We start from the raw sequence: 8,949 nt of genomic DNA on the forward strand, positions 1-8,949 counted from the left end.
TGTGACTGTGTCTCTCTCTTTCTCTCTCTCTGTGTCTCTCTCTCTGTGTCTCTCTCTCTCTGTGACTGTGTCTCTCTCTTTCTCTCTCTCTGTGTCTCTCTCTCTGTGTCTCTCTCTCTGTGACTGTGTCTCTCTCTTTCTCTCTCTCTGTGTCTCTCTCTCTCAATTTCAATTTCAATTTCAAAGGAGCTTTATTGGCATGAAAGTTTAAGCAATTTTGCCAAAGCAACAAAACACAATATACAATGTTGACACAGTAAATAATTACAGAATAAATAATAGATATATGATTAATAATAATGATAATAATGATAATAATAAAACAAATAAATTAATAAAGAAAAGAAAAGAAGAAGAAAAGAAAAGAGAAAAAATAAATAAATAAATAAATAAATAAAAATAAAAATGGAAAGTGTGTGTGTGTGTGTGTGTGTGTGTGTGTGTGTGTGTGTGTGTGTGTGTGTGTATGTGCGTATCAGTGTGCAGGTAAGTGGAGGAGATCATGTCCGGTGTTTGCAGCTTCTCTTTTTCTGTGGCAGGCACTAACATATCTTGCTGCATCTGCAGCAGCGGCACTTTTCTCTCCCAGTAAATATTGTATTTTTTCTGTGTCTGGGAGTTTGTCAAAATTTGGGGTTGTGTGTGAGATTTTGTAGTAAAGTTTTGTTCTGATATCGGTGTATTTGTCACAGTGCAGCAGGAAGTGCTGCTCTGTCTCCACCTGTCTGTGTGGACAGAGCCGACACAGCCGCTCCTCTCTGGGCAGCCACGTCTGTCTGTGCCGGCCGCTCTCCAAGGCCAGGTTATGGCTGCTGAGTCTGTACATAGTCAACGTTTTCCTCAGTCTCGGGTCGGTTACAGAGCTCAGGTATTCTGCCATTGTGTATTGTCTGTTTAGGGCCAAATAGCATTGGAGTTTGCTTTGGGTTTTGGTTGTAGATGTCCAATAGTTGATGTAATTGTCTTTTTCTTTTGCTATAATTTGGTGGGGCCGGATTGTGTGAGGGCGGTCTTGGTGCCCGGTGCTGTTGGAGCTGAGCCTGTGGACCAGCTGGCTGAGGGGACTCCTGTCTGTGCTCTCCTCTTGGCATTGTAGGGCTTTGTAGTGGTAGGAGCCGGGCTCGCTGGCTTTGAGGTGTTGGTAGAATTTTATGGCTCTTTTTTTCTCTCTCTCTCTCTCTGTGTCTCTCTCTCTGTGTCTCTCTGTGTCTCTCTGTGTCTCTCTCTCTCTCTGTGTCTCTCTCTCTCTCTCTCTGTGTCTCTCTCTCTCTCTCTCTCTGTGTCTCTCTCTCTCTCTGTGTCTCTCTGTGTCTCTCTGTGTCTCTCTCTCTGTGTCTCTCTGTGTCTCTCTGTGTCTCTCTCTCTCTCTCTGTGTGTCTCTCTCTCTCTGTGTGTCTCTCTGTGTCTCTCTGTGTCTCTCTCTCTGTGTGACTGTCAAATTCAAATTCAAATTCAAAGGAGCTTTATTGGCATGAAAGTTTCAACAATTTTGCCAAAGAAACAAAACACAATATACAATGTTGACACAGTAAATAATTACAGAATAAATAATAGATATATGATTAATAATAATAATAATGATAATAATAAAACAAATAAATTAATAAAGAAAAGAAAAGAAGAAGAAAAGAAAAGAAAAGAGAAAAAAAAAGTAAAGTGTGTGTGTGTGTGTATGTGCGTATCAGTGTGCAGGTAAGTGGAGGAGATCATGTCAGGTGTTTGCAGCTTCTCTTCTTCTGTGGCAGGCACTAACATATTTTGCTGCATCTGTGTGACTGTCTCTCTCTCTCTCTCTCTCTCTCTCAAATTCAAATTCAAATTCAAATTCGCTTTATTGGCATGAAAGTTTTAACAACAATGTTGCCAAAGCATCAATCAATGAACAGAACAAAACAAATACAACTCATAGAATCAAATATATACAAAGAAAAGAAAGAAAAGAAAGAAAAGAAAAAGTATATATACATTTATATAGTATACCCTGTGTGTGTGTGTGTGTGTGTGTGTGTGTGTGTGTGTGTCTCTAGTTTCATGGCAGTGTTACATATTGTGCAGCTAACTTGATAAATTGTGGATCTTCTCCCAGACAGACTTTTAACAGTTCATCACATGTTTTTCCCTGATATGATGGATCTGCTGCAGTGATCTGCTGTAGGAAACCTCTCTCTCAGTTTGGTACAGGGGGCAGGAGAGGAGGAAACCTCTCTCTCAGTTTGGTACAGGGGGCAGGAGAGGAGGAAACCTCTCTCTCAGTTTGGTACAGGGGGCAGGAGAGGAGGAAACCTCTCTCTCAGTTTGGTACAGGGGGCAGGAGAGGAGGAAACCTCTCTCTCAGTTTGGTACAGGGGGCAGGAGAGGAGGAAATGGGCCTCAGTCTCTGTTTCTCCTGAAGAGCCGTGTTTACAGACTCTTAGTTCTCTGGGCTTCCACTCTTTCTTATGCCGACCTGTTTCAGCCTGTAGCTGATGGTCGGTGAGTCTGTACATCGTTAGTGTTCGTCTTTGTTTGGGGTGATGTTGCTGACCAGATATTGTGCTGGAGAATACTCTCTATCCAGTGAGCGACAGCATTACAATTTATTGATGGATTTGATCTCATTCTTCCAAATGTCAGTGTAAGTCTTTTTATTCTCTGTCTATAGACAGCAGGTGAGTTTTGGAGAGAGTCTGGAGGTCTTGGATGTTGAGGTGGCAGGTTTCTCTGGTGTTTCTCAGAGGGTCTGTCTCTGGACAGGCTGTTACTGAGAGAGGCTCTGTGGTGATAGGAATCAGGATCAGCTTGTGCTGAGTGAACCTGGAACTTCATTGCCCTTTTGATCATGTGTAGAGAGAGAGGGAAGTGTCCCAGCTCTGCTCTACATGCATGGTTTGGACCGTTTCTGTGGACCTTGAGGATTTCCTTGCAGAACTGAAGGTTGAGTTTCTCTGTGGGTGTTGTGTCCCATGAGGTGCCTCTGGGTCATTAGAGGGCCCCACACTTCACTACCATACATGAGGATGGGTTTTATTACACTGTTAAATAGTTTTAGCCAAACTGTAACTGGAGGATTGAATGTATATAGTGAGCTGTTGATGCTGTAGTCGGCCCTGCGTGCCTTTTCTGTGAGGGAGTGTGTTGCCTTGTCCAGGCTGCTGATGAGCTGATGATGATGCCCAGATAATTATACTCCATTGTGCTGAAGTGTGGTCCCTCCTACCCTGAAAACATGTTTGGACTCCTGTAACCTGCCTTTTTTTGGAATACCATGACTTTGGTTTTGTCAAGGTTGATATCTACCGCCCAGTTCTGACAGAACGTCTCCAGCAGAGAGAGGTTCTGCTGTAGGCCCTGTTCTGTTGGGGACAGTAGAACCAGGTCATCTGCATACATGAGGAATTTGATTTCTTTGCCTTGTAGATCTAATCCTGGGCTTGAGGACTGTTCAAGAAGAGTGGCCACTTTATTGCTATAGATGTTGCACAGTGGGAGACAGGTTGCAGCCCTGATGCACTCCTTTTCCTTTTCCTTGTTTGAAGAACTCTGTTCTTTTGTTTCCAGTTTTAACACCGCACTGGTTGTCAGAATATTTGGATTTGATTAGATCATAAATTTTACCCCCAATTCCATATTGGAGAAGTTGTAAAAATAACCCGTTGTGCCAAATTGTGTCAAAAGCCTTTTTTAGATCTACAAAACATGCAAATATCTTTCCTTTGTGCTTCCTGTGGACATGCTGTTGGATGAGTGTGTGGAGAGTGTATATGTGGTCAGATGTTTGATGTTTGGGTAAAAAGCCACTTTGGCTTCTAGACAGAATATCATGTTCAGTGAGATCAGTGATTAATCTAGAGTTGAGGATGCTACAGAAGAGTTTACTCAGGTTGCTGTTGACACAGATGCCCCTGTAGTTGCTGGGGTTTACCTGTCTCCATTTTGAAATACAGGAGAAATGAGACCTTTATTCCAAACACTGGGGTAATATCCAGTGGCCAACACCAGGCTGAAGGGTTTTTGCACGGCACGTTGGAGTTTTAAGTTACTGTGTTTCAGCATCTCTGAGTTAATGCTGTCTATACCGCAAGCTTTTCCATTTTTCAGGGTTTTGATTTTGTGCTGCATCTCTTTAATGGTGACGGGGAGTCAGGGGCACGTTGTTGTCCTTCACTGTCCTTTCTAGTTCTTTCAGTTTGTCTATTGTTAAAATGTGGTTATGATTCAGACCGCGACACTCTGGATTTTTATAGGTCTTCGAAGTAATCTTTCCAGATTTTGCCATTTTGAATCGGGTTGGTCTCTGTACGTGGGTTTCTGTTGATGTTTTTCCATAATTTCCAAAAGGTGTTTTCATTTATGGCTTTTTCAATTTTGTTGAGTTCTCCCTCCATCCTCTCTCTCTGTGTCTCTCTCTGTGTGACTGTGTCTCTCTCTCTCTCTCTCTGTCTCTCTCTCTGTGACTGTGTGTCTCTCTCTCTCTGTCTCTCTCTCTCTCTGTCTCTCTCTCTCTCTGTGTCTCTGTGTGTCTCTCTCTCTGTGACTGTGTGTCTCTCTCTCTCTCTGTCTCTCTCTCTCTGTCTCTCTCTCTCTCTGTGTCTCTCTCTCTCTGTGTCTCTCTCTCTGTGTGACTGTGTCTCTCTCTCTGTGACTGTGTGTCTCTCTCTCTCTGTCAAAAAAATAAAAATGGAAAGTGTGTGTGTGTGTGTGTGTGTGTGTGTGTGTGTGTGTGTGTGTATGTGCGTATCAGTGTGCAGGTAAGTGGAGGAGATCATGTCCGGTGTTTGCAGCTTCTCTTTTTCTGTGGCAGGCACTAACATATCTTGCTGCATCTGCAGCAGCGGCACTTTTCTCTCCCAGTAAATATTGTATTTTTTCTGTGTCTGGGAGTTTGTCAAAATTTGGGGTTGTGTGTGTGATTTTGTTGTAAAGTTTTGTTCTGATATCGGTGTATTTGTCACAGTGCAGCAGGAAGTGCTGCTCTGTCTCCACCTGTCTGTGTGGACAGAGCCGACACAGCCGCTCCTCTCTGGGCAGCCACGTCTGTCTGTGCCGGCCGCTCTCCAAGGCCAGGTTATGGCTGCTGAGTCTGTACATAGTCAACGTTTTCCTCAGTCTCGGGTCGGTTACAGAGCTCAGGTATTCTGCCATTGTGTATTGTCTGTTTAGGGCCAAATAGCATTGGAGTTTGCTTTGGGTTTTGGTTGTAGATGTCCAATAGTTGATGTAATTGTCTTTTTCTTTTGCTATAATTTGGTGGGGCCGGATTGTGTGAGGGCGGTCTTGGTGCCCGGTGCTGTTGGAGCTGAGCCTCTGGACCAGCTGGCTGAGGGGACTCCTGTCTCTGCTCTCCTCTTGGCATTGTAGGGCTTTGTAGTGGTAGGAGCCGGGCTCGCTGGCTTTGAGGTGTTGGTAGAATTTTATGGCTCTTTTTTGGATCCAACAGGGGAAATTGGCCTAATTCAGCTCTGCATCCGTTGTTGGGGGAGTTCCTGTGGACTTTGAGGATGCTTTTGCAGATCTCTGTGTGCAGGCTTTCGATTGGGTGTTTGTCCCATTTTTCAAGGTCTTGGTTGATGAGAGGGCCCCACATTTCACTGCCGTATAATATAATTGGTTCAATTATGGATTGGAATATTTTGATCCAGATTTTGACAGGTATGTCTATGTTTGAGGATTTTTTTATAGTCCAGAAAGCTCTTCTGCCCTTATCTCGGAGATCTTTAATGGCCAGATTGAAATTTCCCGTCGATGTGATGTTTAGTCCTAAATATGTGTAGCTGTGTGTGTGTTCTATGTCCGTAGAGTCCAGGTGGAACCGGTGTTGGTTTTTCTGACTCTTAGGTCGTTTCTGGAAGACCATGACTTTTGTCTTTTCCAGGTTAACGGTCAGGGCCCAGGTCTGACAGAACTTTTGCAGGTGATCTAGCTGTTTTTGTAGAGCCTCCTTTGATGGAGCGAGCAGTATTAGGTCATCTGCAAATAATAAGCATTTGACTTCTATGTCAGAGAGGGTGAGACCAGGGATATCGGACTCTTCCAGGGATTTGGCCAGTTCATCTATGTAGATGTTAAACAGGGTGGGGCTCAGACTGCAGCCCTGCTTCACTCCTCTACTTTGGGGGAAGAAGTCTGTTTCCATGATTCCAATTTTTACAGCGCATTTATTATTTATGTACATTTACATTTACATTTACATTTACTGTCTCTCTCTGTGTGTGTCTCTGTGTCTCTCTCTCTCTGTGACTGTGTCTCTGTCTCTCTCTTTCTCTGTGTCTCTCTCTGTGACTGTGTCTCTCTCTCTCTGTGACTGTGTCTCTCTCTGTGTGTGTCTCTCTGTGTCTGTGTCTCTCACCGTCACACACTGAGTGTAATGTAAGGTGACAGTACTTCAGGTTTGGCATTTAAAGTCTCCTGGTTCAGCTGCGGGGGTGGGGGGGTGTGGGGGGTCTACCAACAACACACACATACACATCAGAGAGAAAGCAGCTGACAGGAAGTGACAGGGAGGAGGTGAAGCATTCATCTCACTAACAGAGTCTCTGTAACCACGGAGCACAGGGGTTACAATATTAACTCCAGGGGGGCAGAAGAAGAAGAAGAAGGAGAAGAAGAAGGAGGAGAAGGAGAAGAAGAAGGAGAAGAAGAGGAAAAAGAAGGAGAAGAAGAAGAGGAGAAAGAAGAAGAGGAAAAAGGAGAAGAAGAAGAAGAGGAAAAAGAAGGAGAAGAAGAAGAAGAGGAAAAAGGAGAAGAAGAATAAGAGGAAAAAGAAGGAGAAGAAGAGGAAGAAGAAGAAGAAGGAGAAGGAGAAGGAGAAGAAGAAGGAGAAGAGGAAAAAGGAGAAGAAGAATAAGAGGAAAAAGAAGGAGAAGAAGAGGAAGAAGAAGAAGAAGAAGGAGGAGAAGAAGAAGAAGGAGAAGAAGGAGAAGAAGAAGAAGGAGAAGAAGAAGAAGAGGAAAAAGAAGAAGGAGAAGAAGAAGAGGAGGAAGAAGAAGTGGAGGAAGAGGAGGAGGAGCCTTCAGTTAAACTCTGTGTGTGTGTTTGCACTTATCTGCTTTCAGTCTTATTTTGTGTGTTTTCCTGCAGGACACTGGTGTGAAGAGTCCATCTCATCTATCTCTGTTGTTTTTCTGGGTCGACACAGAAACAATCAGCTCGTCGTCTGCTCCACTTCACCCAGACACACTGAGGCGACACATTACAAACATCCTGAAACATTTCCCAGCATGCTCCCTGACCAGGGGCTCGCTCGTCCTGCTTCCTCTGAAACCATCGCAGGTGATCAGTTATTTCATTTGATCAGGATGTGATCACAAAAAACCTTAACCCTAACTTTAGACCATCATGTTTCACCGAGCGGTTCAGACAAACAAACTAAACATCAACATGAATCCCACTTACTGACGCCACATTTATTGATTTTAAACCGACCGATCGTCACTGAGAGTCATTGTTTAGTAGAAATGTTCACACTGTTGAGTCTCAGCTGTGTTCAGCTCTGACAGCCTGCAGCTGTTCTGAACTCAGGTGTTCACAGGAAGTGAATCATCTACAGCTGCAGGACAACACGCACACACACACACACACACAGGGAGAGAAATACACAAAGTACAGACAGAAGATAAAAAGTATACAGAGAAACAGAAACAAAGACAAAGAGAGATGGAGGTGAAAATATAAAAATCAGAATCAGTTTTCATATGTTGCTGGTTTATTGTCCAACACTGAATGTTCAATAAAACAATAAACATGATGTGATAAAATAATTCAGATAAACATAGGTCATCAACAGGAAGAGAATAACAACAATAACAAGAAAATGTAAAAACAAAATGTACATTTTTATCCAGATGGAGTCAAAAACCCTGAGAGGAAACTCATCTACATCAGAGTGAGGTGGACCAATAGGAAACATCTCCAGCACACCCAGGAAGTACTATGTTGCTATGGTTTCAGTCATCGGTTTCCATCAAAGTGTTTATTTAAAATGAGCTGATCTGTTAGCAGCTAACAGCTGATCAGCTGCTAACCCTAGTGAAGAAAAGTTAAAAAGATGGCGATTTATCACGTCAACATGTTTCATGTCTCACCTGACACCTGCCTGTCTCGCCTCTGTACCTGTCTGTCTCACCTGACACCTGCCTGTCTCACCTCTGTACCTGTCTGTCTCACCTGACACCTGTCTGTGTCATGACTCATGAGACAATGTTTCACTTGTGTTTCAGTAAAAACATGTTCTTCTGTTGTTGAACTTCCTGCATCTCGTCTGGTATTTGTCCGTCTGATGGTACGGTCCGTCCGTCCTGCCGTCTGATGGTACGGTCCGTCCGTCCTGCCGTCTGATGGTACGGTCCGTCTGTCCTGCCGTCTGATGGTACGGTCCAGGACCTCACACTGAGTTCAGTCCTTCAGGATTTCTCTTCTTGTCTTGTTGTGACTGAACGTTTACAGGAGAGGAAAACAGTAAATGATGATTCATCACACAGTAACAACTCACACATTCATCTGTTTCACATGTGTTCATTTATAACATATGAAAACATTTAAAATAAAAAATAATGTGACGCACGAGCTTCTGATTGGCTCTCAGCTTCCTGAGCTGAAGACTCCCTGTTGAGGATTCATCTCGTTCTTAGAATCCTAGACAGTTTAATAGATGTCACCTCATAATGACGTCATGTTTTAATGTGGTAGTGATGAGCTGTACAGGAAGTGGTAAGCTGGTGCTTAAGGGCTGAAGAGTGATGAAGAGTGATGATGAAGATGAGGAGCAGGACTTCTAATGAAGATCCTGATGTTCCATATGATGAAACCGGGAGGTAAAACAGGTGGTGTTACACAGGAGGCCAAAAATCCAACTTACAAAAGATTTAATGAGGCTAGAAATGGTCAAAATAGGTAAGTCTTATCAAGCTGATGCTGTAATGACTTCTGACAGCAATGATGTGATTGGCTCACTGAGCTCACCTTTTGGTGCTG

Source organism: Pagrus major, chromosome 21, assembly GCF_040436345.1.
Source record: "Pagrus major chromosome 21, Pma_NU_1.0".
Taxonomy (NCBI): Eukaryota; Metazoa; Chordata; class Actinopteri; order Spariformes; family Sparidae; genus Pagrus; species Pagrus major.